Source organism: Microcaecilia unicolor, chromosome 11 (genome assembly GCF_901765095.1).
Source record: "Microcaecilia unicolor chromosome 11, aMicUni1.1, whole genome shotgun sequence".
Classification (NCBI taxonomy): domain Eukaryota; kingdom Metazoa; phylum Chordata; class Amphibia; order Gymnophiona; family Siphonopidae; genus Microcaecilia; species Microcaecilia unicolor.
The window spans coordinates 185,406,019-185,426,904 of NC_044041.1; the positions used below are offsets into that span (position 1 = coordinate 185,406,019).

General features: G+C 44.7%; 1 protein-coding gene across 1 annotated transcript in view; it reads left to right on the plus strand.

Moving 5' to 3' along the window:
- The first annotated feature begins 3,415 nt into the window (after nucleotides 1-3,415).
- Nucleotides 3,416-20,886, plus strand: part of LOC115480879 (leucine zipper protein 1-like) — a 112,011-nt gene continuing 94,540 nt past the window's right edge. Inside the window, exon 1 of the mRNA XM_030219847.1 lies at nucleotides 3,416-3,669. The gene's annotated coding sequence lies outside the window, so the exon portion shown is untranslated. The remainder of the gene's footprint in view (nucleotides 3,670-20,886) is intronic.

A 20,886-nucleotide genomic window follows, 5' to 3' on the forward strand; every position in this document is an offset into this window, starting at 1 on the left:
CTTCAATCTAAGCTAAAAGTCCACCTTTTTGATGCTGCTTTTAACTCCTAACCCTTGTTCACTTGTTCAGAACCCTTATTTCATCATCCTCACTTTTAATATTCCCTTACCTCATATTTGTCCCGTTTGTCTGGCCTAATTAGATTGTAAGCTCTGTCGAGCAGGGACTGTCTCTTCATGTTCAAGTGTACAGCGCTGCGTACGTCTAGTAGTGCTATACAAAATGATAAGTAGTAGTAGTAGTAGTAAAATAATGACCTACCCTTTTACCCGCTGTGTTAAAAGGGGGCCTCGGCGCGTGCCAAAATCACGTGCCAATGCCAGCGCAGGCCCCTTTTTGCCATAGCTTGGTAAAATGAGCCCTCTAGTACTTATGCATGCTCCTAAACAATAAAACCTAGGGCACTTAACACGTGTAGGTACCAGTTAATCCTGCATTTACGGGTTTTAGATGTAATTCCTTTATGTGCACTGGATGTTCTGAAGCTCTTATCGATCAGTTACAGACCATACAAAATATGGCCGTCAGGTTTAGTTTTGGTGTGAAAAGATATGATTCGGTTAAAAGTTATTACCTTAAATTGCATTGGTTACCTGTTAATGAAATGTATATGCTTTAGGGTATCTGTGACTGTGTTCCAAATCTTATATGGTGACTAGTAAAAAAGGCCCGTTTCTGTTTGAAAGGAAACGGGCGCTAGCAAGGTTTTCCTCTGAGTGTGTATGTTTGAGAGAGTGTATGTGAGAGTAACTGTGTGAGAGAGGCTTCTGTTCCTGCTGCTGTGCATTCCCAGTGTTGTGCTGATTCGCTGCTCCCTGTATCGTGGCTCCGCCCCTCTCCCTTCTACTGGCCAATCTGGTGTGGGTTGTGTGACGTCACTATTATCTACTACATGAGGGACACCACCTCCAGCGGAAACAATGGTTCCAGGCAGCCTCAGAATGTTGGAGGTGAGAATTATTATATAGGATGTTCCTTCTTACGTGATTGAATTGGTCTCATTTTAACACAAAACAAGGAATCAGCACTACAATTCCCATCCATTGGCAAGTTAAAATCAGTTAAACATTTTTCTGACTCTCTCCAATATCAAATGCCAAATATGGAATTCATTGCTTTTATCGCTTCGATTTTGTCCTCATTATCTGTGCTTTAGGGAGCTTTTAAAAGCGCTATTTTTCAAGCAGGATGATGTTTAAATTAGCTGATAAATCACTGGATATGATTATGTAACTCATCAGAATGTTTGTTAACTGTTGTTAGATTGTTGATTTGGATGATAATTTCCTGGAAATATTATTTCTAGCTTCTTGCTGTTGTTAGTCGCCTACAACTGAAAGGTATTGGGCAGGTGATAAGACTTGGAACAGCATAGCATTTATGTATTGTATTATTTACAATTTCAGATTTTTGTGTCAGTGTTCATTTACATGGTACCCCTTATTTATAGTCCTTTTATTTCTGCCTGTCTATTTATAAGCTATTATGATTTTTACTAACATTTTAACTTGTTCTATTTGCCTCTGATGCAGCCCTACTGAGGGCGGAACAAGGCCGTTTTGGGTAAGGCTGCCAACCGAATCTAATTTTGCAGGACAGGGTTGATCCAGTCCTGGGTTTACCCCGTTGCATGCAGGGACTTGCAGTTCTCATGTCCTTAAAAAAAAAAAACCCCAGCAAGACTACAAGTCCCAACATGCACTGAGGTAAACAGGCCTGGGTTTACCCTGTTGCATGCAGAGACTTGCAGTTCTCATTTCCTTAAAAAAAAAAAAAACAGCAAGACTACAAGTCCCAACATGCACTGAGGTAAACAGTCCTGGGTTTACCCTGTTGCATGCAGAGACTTGCAGTTCTCATGGCCTTAAAAAAAACCCCAGCAAGACTACAAGTCCCAGCATGCAGTGTGGTAAACCAAGGGCCGGATTAACCCAGTTGGCAGCCTTAGTGTTGGGCAACATGTTTTAATCCTTGCATGTGTCATAGCTATTTAATAAATGTGTTTATAAACCATCCCTATCTGGTTTGCTACTATACTCCATCTTGGCGGATGGACTGTTTTATTGCTTTCTTGGACCTATATACTAGTTAGGCACCCTGCTGAATTAAGTACTCTACTTGGGATCATTTTGAAACTGCCCAGGTTGGACCTGCAATTTTATAGGGAAACTCCTTGCAGTCTTTACTTTTGAAAATGTGAGTTGGCAAGCAACCGTGTGGAGTATATGTGCAGCACCTGCCCTTCCCTGCTCCAACCGCCTGTCTGTTTCATTCACAGTTAGAAATGTTTTGATTTGATTTGAGTCAGCACATTCGGCAGACTTTTACCTGCACTGCATGGCTCTAACTTACTGAGAACAGAATTTCAGTGCAGATGAGAAAAGTCTCTTATTTTATGTCATGAATTGGCTCACACCTTTTTCACGTGTAGCTCAAAGCCAGTTACATTCAGGTACAGTAAGTGTTTGTATGGCAGAGGCAGATAGGGCTGCAAGAATCATGTGGGAGGACACAAACCCCTAGTGCCATGGTCCAATTTATAGGCTTCAAGTTCATGGTGACCTGGCACCTGTACATACACATGTATTTTATAAAATATGCATGTAAGTGCTAACCTGTGCCCAATTCTGCCCTCCAAAATGCATCAGCTCCGGTGGGATAAACCTATGTCCTCACAGACTGTACGCTCATATTTATACTTGCATATAGTTCCTGGAGGAAAAGTCCACAGTCTGCTGTTGAGACAAGACCTGGGGAAGCCATTGCTTGCCCTGGGATTTGTAGCATGGAATCTTGCTGCTACTTGGGTCTGACCCAGTATGGCTATTCTTCTGTTCTCAAGTTCATAAATATGTGTTTTATGCGGGTAAATGAACTAGGTCTGGATTAATGACTGGAAACTTTTAACAGAAGACAGAGTGAACATGAAGATGAAAAACAAAAGGGTAACATTTTATTTAAGAAAAAAAAGTCACCAATTAATAAACAGAAAAATTTGTTTTGTGAACTTTTCCTTTGCCCATTAACACAGAATAAAAAAAGGCAAGGAAGGGAATGTAAGGAAAACATCCAGCCTCTGGCTCCAAGGACTAGGATGTCTGCTTCATTCAATTGGCTGGTTGAAAATCTTCCCTGCAACTGGAATTTTGGGAAAGTGTGAGACCCTCTGCACACACACCCTGCAAAGTTCCCAGTTGTCCTGTGATCTGCTGGATCTGGAGGGGGAACTTTTCTGCAGGAGCAAGTGGGGAAGCTGGAATGCAAAGAGCCCGACAGAGGGGAGGGGGGCACTTGGCAAGAGGCTGCGAAACAATAGGTCCCTTCCTGCCCCAGCCTCTGCCTTTTCCTCGGGCTCTGGGAGGGACCCGCCTTTCTGATGAAGCAGCAGGGGAAGGAGTGGAAGGCGGCCTAATATGGATGACGTGAGCAGAGGCAGCGGAGGAGGGCACAGACTTTGCAGTGCAGGGCAAGTCCACCTTTGATTGTTAAGCTGGAATGTGATGGTGTGAGCCCTGCAGTGCAGGCAGTCAGAGGAGGAGGAGGGGGCCAGGGGTTTCCTGGGACACGGATACAGCCAGCAGTGGAGTGGAGGGGGGCTCCCCCACTTCCAAGTCAGCCCGGACTCGTTGCATGCTGTGCTATGGACCTGCCGATCCTCACATGGCGAGGTAGGAAAGCCCAAATTCCGGTACTTTTATTGTCTGGCAGAGTGTGCGCTGGGGGGGGGGGGTCAATTTGTGGATGGACTTCACTAGGTTTCTTCAGGAAATATCACTGTTTTTGGCCCATCGGCACAGAATTTGGGAATCTGGGCTTTTGGAATGAGGCCCTGATGTCTCCCCGACCATCTCTCTGCCGGGTGTATATGTTCTTTGGCTCGGGCGCTGCTGCCGCTGTATTGCCCGGCTGGAGAGATCAGGTGTCCTGGTGGGGATCGCTTCCTGTCTTGTTCTCTAGCGGGGGGGGGGGGGGGGGGGGGGGGGATGGGGTATTCTCTGTAGGCAGGGGAGATTTACCGCAGGCATGCTGGCAAAAGTAATTCAATGCAGATACCATTCCGGCTCTCCTCCCCCCCCCCCCCCCAAAAAACAAAGCAGGCGAGTCCAGGCAGGAGCCGATCCTCTCTAGAAGCTGGCCCTGCCGGGGGAGGGTGGCTGAGTCCGGAGCTCCGGTTACATGGGCCGAGGAGAGAGCTCCGTACCCAGCGTCCCGGGCCTGACGTGCACTCTCCTCCGGCCGCAGGAATGCATGGCCATCCCGTGCTGCCCGCCTGGACTCGGCTTGCATTTCTGGCTGCATCCCTCTGCTGGCAAGCCCTGCAGTAGTGCAGTCCGCGGCAGAATCGCATGGATGTTGCTGCTCCGTGTCTTTTGCACTGCCGGAGTTGCTGGGATGCTGCTAGGTGCTTACTGAATCTACAGGGACACTCTTTGTCTCCCTTGCCCGGTTCCAGGGGCATCACTTGGGTATGCTTTGCACTAGCTGGTTATAAGGGTACTGCCATATGTCTCTTCCACACAGAACTGAGTGTCCAGTTCCTCACCTTAGCGGAATGGTAGGGACCCAACTGGGTGCATAGGAGCTGGTGCTCTGTGAGTGGACACCCCCAGTATTAAACAAGCTCCTTCACTGTGTCCAGGGAGGAGTAATTTGTATTGTGTGTGGCATCCCCAAATCATTTTCAAATGTTGGTGCCTGTGACTGCCTGTCTCTTGCTTTAGCAGGGTTACTGGGATATTCTACTAGCAGACACAGGGATGTTGCCAATATGGCCCTCACACTGGCAGGGTTATAGGGGCACTTTTTCTTCCCAAGTCTGTACATGAATTAGAGGTGAATTGATGGGATTTGGTACTCCTAGATCAGTTCAGGCAAATTAAAGATCACTTTATAAAGCTTTTTTGGCCCTGGTATGGCCTTTCTTACATGCAGAGAAAGTATGTACCTGTTTGGGTTTTTTTTTTTTGTATTTGGCATGTAGGCAATTTGGGCAGACTCGAAGGGATGCTGTGATTATGGGCATGCATTACAGAAAATACATACACACACATAGAATACATTCACAAATTTACATCTTTGAAGCAGGTCATTTGGCATTTGTGCGCTGTGGGGTCAACCCCAAACAAGGGCATCAAAGGACGTAACCTGTACGACGGAGTGGCAACTACTACCCAAAACAACTACTACCCAAAACAAGGGCAGATGGATTAGGGCATCAAGGGATGTACCCCGCATGGAGTGGCAGATGCATCTATAGCCATCTTACTAGTCAGACTAGATGGACCATACTGGTCTTCATCTACCATCATGTACTATGTTGCCTTCTTAAAATAGGTGCCTTGTTATAAAACGTAGCCCATTTTGGTTTGTAAGTGAGGTTCTTGGAAAGCCACAGTCTAAATAGTTTAGTGAGTGAGTAGGGGATCCATCTTTGTACCGAGTGCCTGGTATGATCCTGACATAACTTGTATATAAAGGAAAACAATTTGCTGGTTACTAGGTGTTGGTTCCTAATGGTTAAATGTAGTCAAAGCAAAATACCTTCAGATAAAATTCTTCTGCATCACAAATAATTATTTTGATCAGAAATACCCCCCGGGGAAGATATGTTCTCACTCAGTTTACTCTCAGGAATGTTTTGGGTTTCTGAAGATGCACCAGTCCCCAGGCACCTTGGATGAGCTGACACTAGAAAGGGGATGGGATTTCTGTGGTTACAATCAAAGTGGTTTCCGTGGTATATACCAGGTACTTATTTTGTACCTGGGCAATGGAGGATTAAGTGAGTTGAACCTGGAACCATTAGGCTACTCCTCCACTCTGAAGCAAAGCTGGTGTGGTACTTAACCTGCCAAGAGCTTGACAGCTCTGACTGTAAAACACATATTAGCGTCCCACACTGGGAGCAAAAGTCACAGCTGCTCTGTACTCTCAGTTTCTGAGGAGAGAGTCGCAGTGCAGGGAAAAATGTTTTCAAATTGAAGCTTGAACATGGCAAAGCCTCGAGCTCATGATTGGATAATGGCAACTTTGAAAACGATAGGGGGATACAACTGAAGCACGCAGGGGTCAAAGCATGGTGATGGATTGAGCGGGGGCTAAATCTGTGGTATGTGGGGCCTGAGTTGTGGCCTATTCTATTGGGGGAGAGGGGGCAGAGCACTAACCTAATGGTTAGAGCATTGGGCTGGGAACCAGAAAGCCCAGGATCAAATCCTACAGCAGCCCTGGGCAAGCCTCCCAACCTCTCATGCCCCCAGGAGAAGGCAATGGCAAACCACTCATGCATCATGCCAAGAAAACCACAAAGTGTGTGTGTGTGGGGGGGGGTCCCCTTATTGCATGGTTACTTGGAGTTAATTCTGACCCAAGGGCACATCTGGATCCATGGGTTGGAGGAGGAGGGGGGGGGCAGGACTGGGCAAATGGGACTAGGGCAGAAAACTACAAAGCAAGGGCATACACACATTTTAGTGTATAGGTCTGGGCTGGATCAGCCAGACCAGTTAAGCAATAGATTGGGAAGTGTGAAAGTGGGAAGTCCCACAGGGAATGTCCCAAACATACCAGGCTGTAGTCAAAGGCTAGGGTTAGAATACATGAGGCCGGCACACAAAAGTTGCCCTAGAATTGTATTGACCTGAACTGAATTGTATTGACCTGAACCTTGGAGGAAAGGAGAAATGGGTGATATGATACAGATGTTCAAATATTTGAAAGGTATTAATCCGCAAACGAACCTTTACTGGAGACGGGAAGGCAGTAGAACTAGGTTAAAGAGGGGCAGACTCAGGAGCAATGTCAGGAAGTATTTTTCACAGAGAGGGTGGTGGATATGTGGAATGCCCTCCCATGGGAGGTGGTGGAGATGAAAACGGTAATGGAATTCAAGCATGCGTGGGATAAACACAAAGGAATCCTGTTTAGAAGGAATGGTTCCTTGGAATCTTAGCGGAGATTGGGTGGTGACGCCGGTAATTGGAAACAAAACGGGAGCTGGGCAGACTTCTACGGTCTACGCCCTGATTTTGACTGAATAGATAGGGATGGGCTGGAGTATAAATTTTAAGAGGCTTCGATGTTAGCTTCAGAACTTAGTACAAGAACAGTACTGGGCAGACTTCTACGGTCTGTGCCCTGAGAAAGGCAAGGACAAATCAAACTCGGGTATACATATAAAGTATCACAAAAACAAATGGGGTTCACACTTTCCACAAAAACAGAACACAACAAAAACAGGGTGGAAAAGAAACAAGTCCAAGAGATCAGTCCAAACACCAGGATAAGATGCTCCAAACACAACTTTATTTGGACCCTACATGGTCTGTGTTTCGGCTACAAAAGCCTTCCTCAGGGGCCAATCGATGAGTGCTCAGTTTTATATATCGACTGATGATGGAGCGCATGAATATATATCTCTTAGGATCTTCAATCAGTGGAACGCAGCCTGGACGAGTTGTAACACTGATTGAAGATCCTAAGAGATATATATTCATGCGCTCCATCATCAGTCGATATATAAAGCTGAGTACTCATCGATTGATCCTTGAGGAAGGCTTTTGTAGCCGAAACATGGACCGTGTAGGGTCCAAATAAAGTTGTGTTTGAAGCATCTTATCCTGGTGTTTGGACTGATCTCTTGGACTTGTTTCTTTTCCACCCTGTTTTTGTTGTATACATATAAAGTATCACATACCATGTAAAATGAGTTTATCTTGTTGGGCAGACTGGATGGACCGTACAGGTCTTTATCTGCCATCATTTACTATGTTACAATGTTACTCTTTGGGGTTCTACATGGAATGTTGCTACTAATTGGGATTCCGGAATCTTGTAACTCTTTAGGATTCCAGAACCTTCAGAACTTTTAGTGCAAGAAGAGTGCTGGGCAGACTTCTACGGTCTGTGCCCTGAGAAAGGCAAGGACAAATCAAACTCGGGTATACATATAAAGTATCACATACCATGTAAAATGAATTTATCTTGTTGGGCAGATTGGATGGATCCTACAGGTCTTTATCTGCCATCATTTACTATGTTACTATGCTTTTAGAAGAGGACTAACACGGCTACCACATCTCTCTTGCCATTTTGAAAAACAGAAAGAAGAGGTTAAAAAAAGGCTTTCAGGACACCTGTACAACTGAGCAATGGGGTCCAGTGATTGGTGGGTTAGAAAGAAGGACTGTGAAAGTGGGTTGCCAGTCTGTATTGTTTCAGTGCTATCTGAGCCTGTGGCATGTGCACACAGATGCTTCAAATGATTCTCCCAACAGAATGTAATGTTCTAGTATCATCCCTGTGAATTGGGTGATCAATGCAGCCATACACAGGGTTAACTTCGTTTCCCAGGTTTAAGGAATGTGCCAAAAGGCATCTGTTACAAAGGGGCTTACATACAAAAAAATGGAAAACACTCCAGAAATGAGTGATAAAAGTGAACATATTCTAAATGAGAGTTTCCCCCCCCCCCCCTAAATTTTTGCAAAACATTCCTGTCACTTTAAAGGGCAACTTCCTCTCCGGGAGGTCTTTGGGGCTTTGAACTCCCCAGTAATTATCTTTATAGATTTGTAGGGAAGTGTGTGGGTTTGTTGTCTGGTCCAGTCTGGAGCAAGCAGAACACAATATTCCTCACCCCCTTCACTCTCCTTCTTAAAATTTCAGGTGCTGGACCTGGAATGTAAGTTCTGTCAGTGTAAGGGCTGTGGTGTTCTGTTATGTTCTGTAGTTATACAGTGGATTGGTGCAGTGGATATCAATTCATCTAATTTCATTCCTAAAGGAAGGCAAAAGGCCTCACATGAGCTTCAGGTAAACCCAATTCCCCCCCCCCCCCCCCTCTCCCCCAAGACGCAGAGGAGGACAGATCTCCGGATCAATACAGTGTTTGTCAGTTGCAATCTCTGCAGATCTGCGTAGGCAGTTGGTGCTGTTAACCTCTGGAAGTTCATGCAGGTGGCCTGAAAACGCTTAGGAACCACGGGTAGTTCAGGTGAGCAGAAGCAGCCGCTTTTATCAGGAGCTTTTACCACATTCTGTGGCTTTTATGTCCCTGCTCAGTCTTTGGCATCTCTGCACCTGTGTTTTACCTCCAGGCCTGGACCCAAGTGTCTGTGGGGCTGCGGTTGTAACTGGAGGCCTGGTCCCCGGTACCTTTGTGGCCTTGTCCCTGGTGTCTGTGCAGGCCTGGCTTTTACCTCATGCTTTCCCTGCTACCTCTGATCTTACTTTTTAACTTGCTTTGCTGGCAACCTCTGTCCTTTTGGCATTCTGCAGCTGCTTCCTGTTGTGTATCCCTTCCACCAGACATCTCCAAACCTGTGCTAACAGTCAGAAGCGGCAGTGATCAGGTTCCTGTTGATATTTGTTGTTATTATTATTATTATTAAATAAGTGTCTCAAATTCTTTGTGTGTGTGGGGAGGGGGCTGGGGCTGTTCCTACCCATGTCCCCTCTTAATTTTCTCCAGGTTGTACATGTTTCTTGGTTTGTTTGTTTGTTTTCTTCCTTCTGTATCTCCTTATCTTTTTCTCTGCCTTGTTTGTATGTGTCTCACCGACCCTCTCCTTCCTCCGTGCTCTTCCCCATCATTGTTTCTGTCCTCCGTCTCTTTCTCTGCATTGTAGCACCTGGTCAAAAACATTCCTTTACAGTATCACAAGCTGTGTCGCATCACGGCGGCCGTAACCACTACTCAGATATTCTGAGCATGTTTCCTCTAAAATGCTTTAGCTATTTTGGTGCAGGCAGGCATAGCTCTGGCTTCCTGCCAAGCATGTGCCTTCCATCTCTACATGAACGGATAGCTTGCAGTATTGACACTTTCTCCGGTTCTTAGGGGTCCTGGTTGCACTCTCGGTGGGTGACAGAGAGCCCTGGCTCTGCCCCTTTTTGGTGCTGCATTGCTCTCAGGGGTCTCTCTGTATCTGTAAGGGGGAAGGGGTAGGGGAGAAGAATGGCGTTTAAGGTGTGGGGATCCTGCTGCCAACTCTTCAAGTACAGGAAAGGTAAGGGGGCCACCAAAGTTTTGTATAATGATGAGTGGTATTGCTGGAAGTTAAATTTTCTGTGGTGAAAGCCAAATGGGGAAATATATCTGGGTTCGCTTCCATTTATTATTATTATTAACATTTGTATAGTGCTACCAGACGCACGCTGCGCTGAACACCTGACACAGAGAGACAGTCCCTGCTCGATAGAGCTTACAATCTAAAAATACAGACAGACAATTAAGGAGCTCGTAATTCTTGCCTGGGAAAAGTCTGCAGCCTTTTCTAAAACTTGTGGATTTTCCCTAAAATTTACTGCTAGCTAGAGGTGCAGGCTTCAGGGCATTCCAGTTTAAGGGGCCCCTCCCTGATGCACCCAACTGGCAGCTCTGTGCCCCTATATAGTTGCAAAGCATCCTCCCACTGCAGCAGAGAGTGGTGTCTTCATCAGTGTCGCCACTGCATCTGGAGGGGGAGGTGACCCATGACACCTGCAAGGGCTCAGTCACAAGCTGTGAGCTGCTGGGGGCTGCTTCTGTCCCCCCACAGCTGCCTTTCCATCTCAGAGGAATGCATTTCCTTTCCCCAGGCAGTTCTTGTATTTAGCAGATTGGCCTCTTTCATATTGCCCTGTGTGGGTTCTGCATCTTGATAGTGGTAAAGTGATTTCCTAAATCCAAGCAGCTGTGCTTTAAGGGAGCAATTTCAAAATTGTTCGGTGAGCTCCTAGGACCTGCAAGATCATTTTTTTTTTGTAGTTAAATATTTTATTGGCGGTGATATGAATGGTAATACAGTTCATAACACATCAACAGTTTTATCAGTGCAAGCTTCCTACACACGCACCCCCCCCCCCCCCTATAGAAGAAGTACAGCACAGGCACCAGCAGTGCAAACTTCCATCAAATGTAGACACTGCTCCACTACAGAGCAGATACATTATAAGCAGCAACAGGCGGATACAGAAGAGACGGTGGCAGTGCATACTTTCCTCACACACAGCCTCAACACAGAACATGTACAGGGCATGCTTTCCTCACCATGGAACACATATAGCATGAAAGCAGCAGGGCATGCTTCTCTCACACCCAGCCTCACCATACAGCACGGCAGCAGCAGAACATGCTTCTCTCACACGCAGCCTCACCATACAGCACGGCAGCAGCAGAACATGCTTCTCTCACACACAGCCTCACCATACAGCACGGCAGCAGCAGAACATGCTTCTCTCACACACAGCCTCACCATACAGCACGGCAGCAGCAGAACATGCTTCTCTCACACACAGCCTCACCATACAGCACGGCAGCAGCAGAACATGCTTCTCTCGCACACAGCCTCACCATACAGCACGGCAGCAGCAGAACATGCTTGCCTCACCATACAGCACGGCAGCAGCAGAACATGCTTTTCTCACACGCAGCCTCACCATACAGCACGGCAGCAGCAGAACATGCTTCTCTCACACACAGCCTCACCATACAGCACGGCAGCAGCAGAACATGCTTCTCTCACACGCAGCCTCACCATACAGCACGGCAGCAGCAGAACATGCTTCTCTCACACGCAGCCTCACCATACAGCACGGCAGCAGCAGAACATGCTTCTCTCACACGCAGCCTCACCATACAGCACGGCAGCAGCAGAACATGCTTCTCTCACACGCAGCCTCACCATACAGCACGGCAGCAGCAGAACATGCTTCTCTCACACGCAGCCTCACCATACAGCACGGCAGCAGCAGAACATGCTTCTCTCACACACAGCCTCACACGGCAGCAGCAGAACATGCTTCTCTCACACACAGCCTCACACGGCAGCAGCAGAACATGCTTCTCTCACACACAGCCTCACCATAGAGCACGGCAGCAGCAGAACATGCTTCTCTCACACGCAGCCTCACCATACAGCACGGCAGCAGCAGAACATGCTTCTCTCACACGCAGCCTCACCATACAGCACGGCAGCAGCAGAACATGCTTCTGTCACACGCAGCCTCACCATACAGCACGGCAGCAGCAGAACATGCTTCTCTCACACGCAGCCTCACCATACAGCACGGCAGCAGCAGAACATGCTTCTCTCACACGCAGCCTCACCATACAGCACGGCAGCAGCAGAACATGCTTCTCTTACACGCAGCCTCACCATACAGCACGGCAGCAGGAGAACATGCTTCTCTCACACGCAGCCTCACCATACAGCACGGCAGCAGCAGAACATGCTTCTGTCACACGCAGCCTCACCATACAGCACGGCAGCAGCAGAACATGCTTCTCTCACACGCAGCCTCACCATACAGCACGGCAGCAGGAGAACATGCTTCTCTCACACGCAGCACCATACAGCACGGCAGCAGCAGAACATGCTTCTGTTACACGCAGCCTCACCATACAGCACGGCAGCAGCAGAACATGCTTCTCTCACACGCAGCCTCACCATACAGCACGGCAGCAGGAGAACATGCTTCTCTCACACGCAGCCTCACCATACAGCACGGCAGCAGCAGAACATGCTTCTCTCACACGCAGCCTCACCATACAGCACGGCAGCAGCAGAACATGCTTCTCTCACACGCAGCCTCACCATACAGCACGGCAGCAGAAGAACATGCTTCTCTCACACACAGCCTCGCCATACAGCACGGCAGCAGAAGAACATGCTTCTCTCACACACAGCCTCACCATACAGCACGGCAGCAGCAGAACATGCTTCTCTCACACACAGCCTCACCATACAGCACGGCAGCAGCAGAACATGCTTCTCTCACACACAGCCTCACCATACAGCACGGCAGCAGCAGAACATGCTTCTCTCACACACAGCCTCACCATACAGTACGGCAGCAGCAGAACATGCTTCTATCACACACAGCCTCACCAGAGAACACGTACATTATGGCAGCAGCAGGGCTGCTTCTCTTTTACACGCTTCCATTATGTAGAAGGGGTTCATACGGACAGAAGCAGGGCTGTGGAGTTGAAAGGAATTTTGGGTGGACCCAAGAGGCAGACAGAGATCCGAAGTCTCAATGCATGGATGAGACGGTGCAGGGAGGAGGGATTTAGGTTTGTTAGGAACTGGGGAACATTCTGGGAAAGGCGGAGCCTATTCCGAAAGGGTGGACTCCGCCTTAACTGGGATGGAACCAGGCTTCTGGCACTAACATTTAAAAAGGCTATAGAGCAGCTTTTAAATTACAATGGGGGGGGGGGAAGGGGGGAGCCAACAGCCTCTCAGGAGTGCATGGTTCAGAGTGAGGTATCCTTGAAGTATGCTATTATAACAGAAGAGTTAGGGAATCCCAATAGACAAGTTTCAATAAAGGCGAAAGAAAGCCAGGAGTGTTTAAGAGTAGAACACAGCAAAGGTTGCAAAGTATCCCTGTCAAGTTCTAAGCAGCTTGGAGATGCAAGGAAAAAACACATTTTGACGTGTCTGTATACAAACGCTAGAAGCCTAAAAAAATAAGATAAGAGAGTTAGAGCATATATTACTAAATGAAGAAGTAGATATAATAGGTATCTCAAAGGCCTGGTGGAAGGAAGACAATCAATGGGACACTGTGTTATCAGTCCCCCTCTCAACTCACCACTGTTATATTCCGCTGTTCTTTTCCCAAATGATATCCTGAATTTACTCTGTCTTCTATAACTCATCATAATGTAATCCATAATCGTACTGTAACCAATTGAACTTCCATCATTCTCAAAGTATTGTAAGCCACACTGAGCCCACAAATAGGTGGGAAAATGTGGGATACAAATGCAAATAAATAAATAAATAAATAAAGAAATAATGATAGGGTGGATCAAATTGGAGGGGGGGGGGGGGAAGTTGCACTGTATGTTAAACAGGGAATTGAGTCAAATGAAATAAAAATTCTATGTGAAGCAGACAGCAATGTGGAAGCCTTATGGTTAGAAATTCCATATGGGAAGGGAAAGAATATATGCATAGGGATATACTACTGTCCACCAGGCCAGAACGATCAGACAGATGAAGATATTTTAACAGAAATTAGAAAAACTAGTGGCAACCAGTATAATAATGGGTGATTTCAATGACCCCAGTATTGACTGGTTAAATGCCACGTCAGGGAGTGCTAGGGAGGTAAAATTCCTAGACGTAATAAATGACTGGTTCTTGGAGCAACTGGGAATGTATAAGAAGGGGAGCTGTTTTAGATCTAGTCATTAGTGGAATGCAGGACTTAGTTCAAGAGGTAACGGTGTTGGGTCTTTTGGGAAACAGTGATCACAACATGATCAAATTTGACTTAAAAACTGACGTGCAGTCACTAAAGAAATCTACTATTGCAACATTTAGCCTTCGAAAGGGTAACTATGATAAAATTGAGGAAAATGGTAAAAAAAAAAAAAGCTGAAAGGCTCAGCTGCAAAGGTACGGACTTTAATTCAAGCATGGACATTGTTTAAAATGACCATTTTGGAAGCCCAGACCAGATGTATTCCACATATTAATAAAGGTAGAAAGAAGAGCAAATGACAGCCAGCATGCTTGAAAGTGAAAGAGGCTATTAAATCCAAAAGAACATCTTTCAGAATATGGAAAATGAATGAAGAAAACATGAAGTAATATAAGCACTGGCAAGTTAGATGCAAAACACTGATAAAGAAGGCCAAAAAAGAAACTTGCCTCAGAGGCAAAAACTCATTGTAATAACTTTTTCAGGTATATCAATGTGTAATTAAACTCTGGAATTGGTTGCCAGAGAATGTGGTAAAAGCAGCTTAGCAGGTTTATAAAAGATTTGGATAATTTCCTAAAAGAAAAGTCCATAAGCTAATATTGAGATGAACTTGGGAAAATCCACTGCTTATTTCTAGGATAAGCAGCATAAAATCTGTTTTACATTCTGGGATTTTGCCAGGTATTTGTGACCTGGATTGGCCATTGTTGGAAACATAATACTGGGCTTGATGGACCTTTGGTTTGTCCTAGTATGGCAATGCTTATGATCCTTTGTTCAGAAAGCCTATGAGGGAATTATTGGGACTGTTAGATCATCAAGGACTTAAAAGGGGCACTCAGGGAGGACAGGGCCATAGCAGAGAAGCTGAATGATTTTTTTTGCCTCGGTCTTCACTGAAGAAGATGTATGAAATCTACCTGTACCAGAAATGGTTTTCAAGAGTGACGATGTAGAGGAACTGAAAGAAATATCAGTGAACCTGAAAGATGTACTGAGCCAAATTGACAAATTAAAGAGTAGCAAATCCCTGGACCGGATGGTATACACCCCAGAGTACTGAAAGAGCTCAAATATGAAATTGCAGATCTGCTGTTAGTGATCTGTAACCTATCATTATAATCGTCTGTAGTACCTTAAGATTGGAAGGTGGCCAATGTAACTCCTATTTAAAAAAATGGATCCAGGAATGATCCAGGAAATTACAGACAGGTATGCCTGATATCAGTGCTAGGAAAACTAGTTGAAACTATTATAAAGAATAAAATCACTGGACATATAGACTAACATGGTTTATTGGGACAGAGTCAAAATGAAGTCAGCCAAGGGAAGTCTTGCCTCCCCATTGTGCTTCATTTCTTTGAATGTGTGAATAAACTTGTGGATAAAGGTGAACTGGTTGGTGTAGTATATCTAGATTTTCAGACTGTGTTTGTCAAAGACCCTCATGAGAGACTCCTGAGAAAATGTAAAAACCCACAGGATAGGAGGCAATGTTCTGTTGTGGATTAGGAATTGGTTGATGGATAGAAAACAGAGGGTAGGGTTCGATGGCCAATTCTCTCAGTGGAGGAGGGTGAATAGTGAGTGCCTCAGGGATCTGTATTGGGACCAGTGCTCTTTAACTTATTTATTAATTATTTGGAAATGGGAACGACAAGTGAGGTGATTAAATTTGCAGATGACACAAAACTAGTCAAAGTTGTTAAAACACATGCAGACTGTGAAAAATTGCATGAAGACTTTAGGAAGTTGGAAGACTGGACATCCAAATGGCAGATGAGATTTAATGTGGACAAGTGCAAAGTGATGCACATTAGGAAGGATGATCCAGATCATAGTTATTTGATGGTAGGTTTCACCCTAAGAGTCAGCACCCAAGGAAAAGATCTAGGTGTTAACGTGGACAGTACATTGAAATCTTCTGCCCAGTGTGTGGCAGCAGCCAAAAAGGCAAACGGAATCTTAGGAATTATTAGGAAAGGGATAGAAAATAAGACAAAGAATATTATAATGCCTCTGTATCGCTCCATAGTTCGATCACACCTTGAGTATTGTGGAATTCTAAGACATAAGCATCGCCATGCTGGGACAGACCAAGGGTCCATCGAGCCCAGCATCCTGTCTCCGACAGCGGCCAAAAGAACAAGCATTTCGTCCCGCCCATCCCAGAAATAGTGGATTATTCCTACCTCCATTCAATGACATTGTATGTCCTTTTCCTCCAGGAAGCCGTCCAACCTTTTTTTAAACTCCGCTAAGCCAACCGCCTCAACCACCTTCTCCGGCATCGAATTCCAGAGTCTAACCACGCGTTGAGTGAAGAAAAACTTCCTACGATTCGTTTTAAATTTACTACACTGCAGCTTCATCGCATGCCCCCTTGTCCCAGTATTTTTGGAAAGCGTAAACAGACACTCCACATCCACCCGTTCCATTCCACTCATTATCTTATAGACCTCTGGTCACTGTATCTTAAAAAAGATACAGCAGAATTAGAAAAAGTTCAAAGAATGGCAACCAGTATGATAGCGGGGATGGTACTCCAGGACTCTGTCTGGAAAAGAGATAGCTGGGGGGGGGGGGGGGGGTATATGATAGAGGTAAACAAAATACTGAGTGGTGTAGAATGGGTAAACGTAAATTGATTTATTTACTCTTTCAAAGAGTACAAAGACTAGGGGACACTCAAGGAAGTTACATGTTACTGCTTTTAGAACAAACAGGAGGAAATTTTCACTCAACGAATACTCAAGTTCTGGAACTCGTTGCCAAAGTTTGTGGCATCAGCAGTTGATGTATCTAGTTTTAAAATAAGGTTTGGACAAGTTCCTGGAGGAAAAGTCTATAGTCCGCTATTGAGATAGACATAGGGAAAGCTACTGCTTGCCCCTGGGATCAGTAACATGGATCTTGCAACTATTTGGGATTCTGGGACTTGTGACCTGAATTGACTACTGTTGGAAGCAGGATACTGGGCTAGATGGACCATTGGTCTGACCCATTATGGCTATTCTTATGTTCTTATGTTACTGACTCCAACTTCAAAATTACTACTACTACTATTTAGCATTTCTATAGCGCTACAAGGCGTACGCAGCGCTGCACAAACATAGAGGAAAGACAGTCCCTGCTCAAAGAGCTTACAATCTAATAGACAAAAAATAAATAAAGTAAGCAAATCAAATCAATTAATGTGAACGGGAAGGAAGAGAGGAGGGTAGGTGGAGGCGAGTGGTTACAAGTGGTTACGAGTCAAAAGCAATGTTAAAGAGGTGGGCTTTCAGTCTAGATTTAAAGGTGGCCAAGGATGGGGCAAGACGTAGGGGCTCAGGAAGTTTATTCCAGGCGTAGGGTGCAGCAAGACAGAAGGCGTGAAGTCTGGAGTTGGCAGTAGTGGAGAAGGGAACAGATAAGAAGGATTTATCCATGGAGCGGAGTGCACGGGAAGGGGTGTAGGGAAGGACGAGTGGGGAGAGAGACTGGGGAGCAGCAGAGTGAGTACATTTATAGGTTAGTAGAAGAAGTTTGAACAGGATGCGAAAACAGATAGGGAGCCATAATACTTGACAAATTTATCATTTTATACTTATATATACAAACCTTTTGTTCTGGATCTATGTTTATACTTACCAGTACTTTAGATCCAGAACAGAGATATATTCACGGTGAGCCAAAAAAAAAGTAACCCCCTAGAGTGTTTTGCTGTTTTCTCAGTAACCGCTTGGAATTTCAAAGTGAAATTTTACCACTTTATTTGTTGTTACTGTCTACGTTTACATGCTGAAGGGAGTGAGATTATCTTTAAACGCGGCAAAGCTACAGACATTTTAGCCTGACCACCCAGCGGCTTTTGCTTGTTCAAAAATATTTGCACTGTAAAACTACCATTATTTGAAAAAAGAAAAACAGCGTCCCAGCTTACTGTTAATGAGGTCACAGTGATGTAGACTTTTGTAAACAATAATTTGAATTTGTGTAATTTGTCGGACCTCAACCCCTTGGACTATCGTGTCTGGGGAGCAATGTTGGAGGCCTATTTATTTATTGATTGTATTTGTATCCCACATTTCCCCACCTTTTTGCAGGCTCAATGTGGCTTACAATGTATCGTTCATGGTGGATGATAGAACAGTAAATAGACAGTTAGTGTTACATAGGGATCGAGCATAACATAATAGAAAGTTAAACAATCTTACAATGTATCGTTCTTGGTGGATAATGGATCGGAAAATAAACAGTATTGCGAAAAGGTCGTGCATGACATAATAAAGAATTAAGCAAATATATGAAAAAGAACAGATCCGATTATAGGTAAAGTGGAGATGTGTTACATTTACACTTGTTGGTCTTTCTGGTATGCCTTGTCGAAGAGGTGGGTCTTCATCACAAGCTCCACCCAAAGCCACAAACAATCGCCAAACCGAGGGGTCCTTTTATTAAGCCGCAGTAAAAAGTGGCCTGCGGTAGTGTAGGCTCATGTATTGGGTGCACGCTGGGCCAGTTTTTACCGCATCTACAAAAAAACTGGCCTGAGTCCTTAACACCACCCACTGATCTAGCGGTAAAGGCTCACGCGCGGTGACCGGTTGGCGCGCACCCATTGCCGATTACCGCCGGAACTGTCATGCGTAGGAGAAAATAAATAATTGAACCAGGCGTTTTGGGCGTGCGCCAAATCTGAAATTACCGGCAGGAGGGCGCGCTGGCCTGTCTGTAGTCTCATTTTGGAGCACGCGGCACACGCTAAGAGCCTACCCCGCCTATTAAAAGGGCCCCCGAAGGAAGCGCTGCAGATGATCTTGGACAGCCCTGCCACAGGGACCAATCGACAAGGCTGTTAATAACGTCCCAAAGCGACTCTGTTAAAGCATTCACAGCTACTGACACATTGTTAATTGTATCATTGGGATGATGTTATTGTAATGTGTTTTAGCTCATACATTTTTAACGCGCAAAAATTGCCAGATGTTAATGCTAAAAGAAATGGAGCAGGAAAATTTCCCGTTGAAAATATATTTGTAGGCTTGTGGGTGCCAGATAGCCAAGAGCCTGTAAGCAGTGGAAACAATTAAAGTTGAAACTCTTTTTGTGTTTCAGTTACGTAAGCATCTTCCCTCTCAATTGTTCATTTTCATTAACTTAGTGTTTATTCAAAGTTTTGTAAAGTTACAATAGCAAAAAGCAAAAACAGACAACCATCTAAAAGAGTACAAAACAACCTACCAAAGAACCCCTCCCCCCTTACTATAAGGTAGTATAGTTTCTGTTGACCATCACGAACCTCAGCTACACAGCAGCTAGTTTTGGATCCGTTGACAAACAGAATTTAGATATCTTTGTTGAACAATATCAACTGTTCTTTACAATCAGGCACACTCCAAACATTAGGCTGAAAGGCCTTACTCCTCCTCTTTCAGCCATATTTATTCTTCCACGACCACCTAGGTGTTTATCATCACTTACATCATACAAGTCTTCTTATGGGTCTGACGTTACCTCATTCTTTATCTCTCCCCTCTTACTAATAGGTATCTTCAGAACTTTACTCAGGTTAATGGACATCTTAGCAATTCTAAGGTGGTCTTTCAAGATTAGTAGAAGGTTTGTTGAGTTTCTTAAGCGCCTTTGATAAAACGACATCTGGGACTGTGCCTATATAATCGGAATGGAAAATATTAATTGTTGAAATGATTAAACAGGAAGTAAAATCTTACTGTTCAGCCATTTAAATATTAAGCTATATTAGCACAAGCCAGGAACCCACTCAAGTTGCCCTACAACTGAATATAGGGTTCTCCTTTCCTTGAGTAGATTGGGATTCTATTAGTCAACCCAAGGAGCGTGTGGGGGGGAGTGTGAGACTTCTGTAGCTGCAGATGGCTCTTCATTATTTAGGGGTAAATTCTATAACCGAGTACCACAGTGTAGGCACCTAGATGGGGCACACTCACACTTGTATAACGGCATCTAGCGTTAGTTGGCATCCATGTGAAAGGTGTAAAAGTGGGCACCGAGATTCTGTTATAGAAAGCTAGCATAAGTTGGTATCAATGTGCCTACATTTAGGTGCACCCATTTATCCCATGTCAATAGCAGGCATAAATGTGGCACTTTAGGGGGTCTTTTATTTTTATTTTATTTATTTATTTATTTGCTGCATTTATATCCCACATTTTCCCACCCATTTGCAGGCTCAACGTGGCTTACAATATAATACAACAACAATCACATTGATGGAATAAGAAAATCAGAATATAGATAACAGATAAGGTGCAAAAATATATCATGGCAACCACATTAACGGAGTATGAATTTCAGCATTGTTGCAGATAAGGTGCATAAGAAAATTATGTATAATAAGATAAGAAGTGGATAAATGGGTAAAAGCATAACTTAATAATAACAGGACAAGATATAATGATTCCGTAATTAGGGTGCAAGTTAAATTAAGCAAATTAGAAAGGTCCATTATAAATGTATCTGGTGAAGCTTAGGTGTCAGTTTCTTATGGGGGATCTTTTTTGTACGTCTTTTTGAACAAGTAAGTCTTGAGTAACTTCCGGAAGGTCAACAGGTCATGTGTTGTTCTCAAGGTGGTCGGCAATTCATTCCATAGTTGTGCGCAGATGTATGAGAAACTAGACGCATGTATTGATTTGTATTTTACTAAGCCGCAT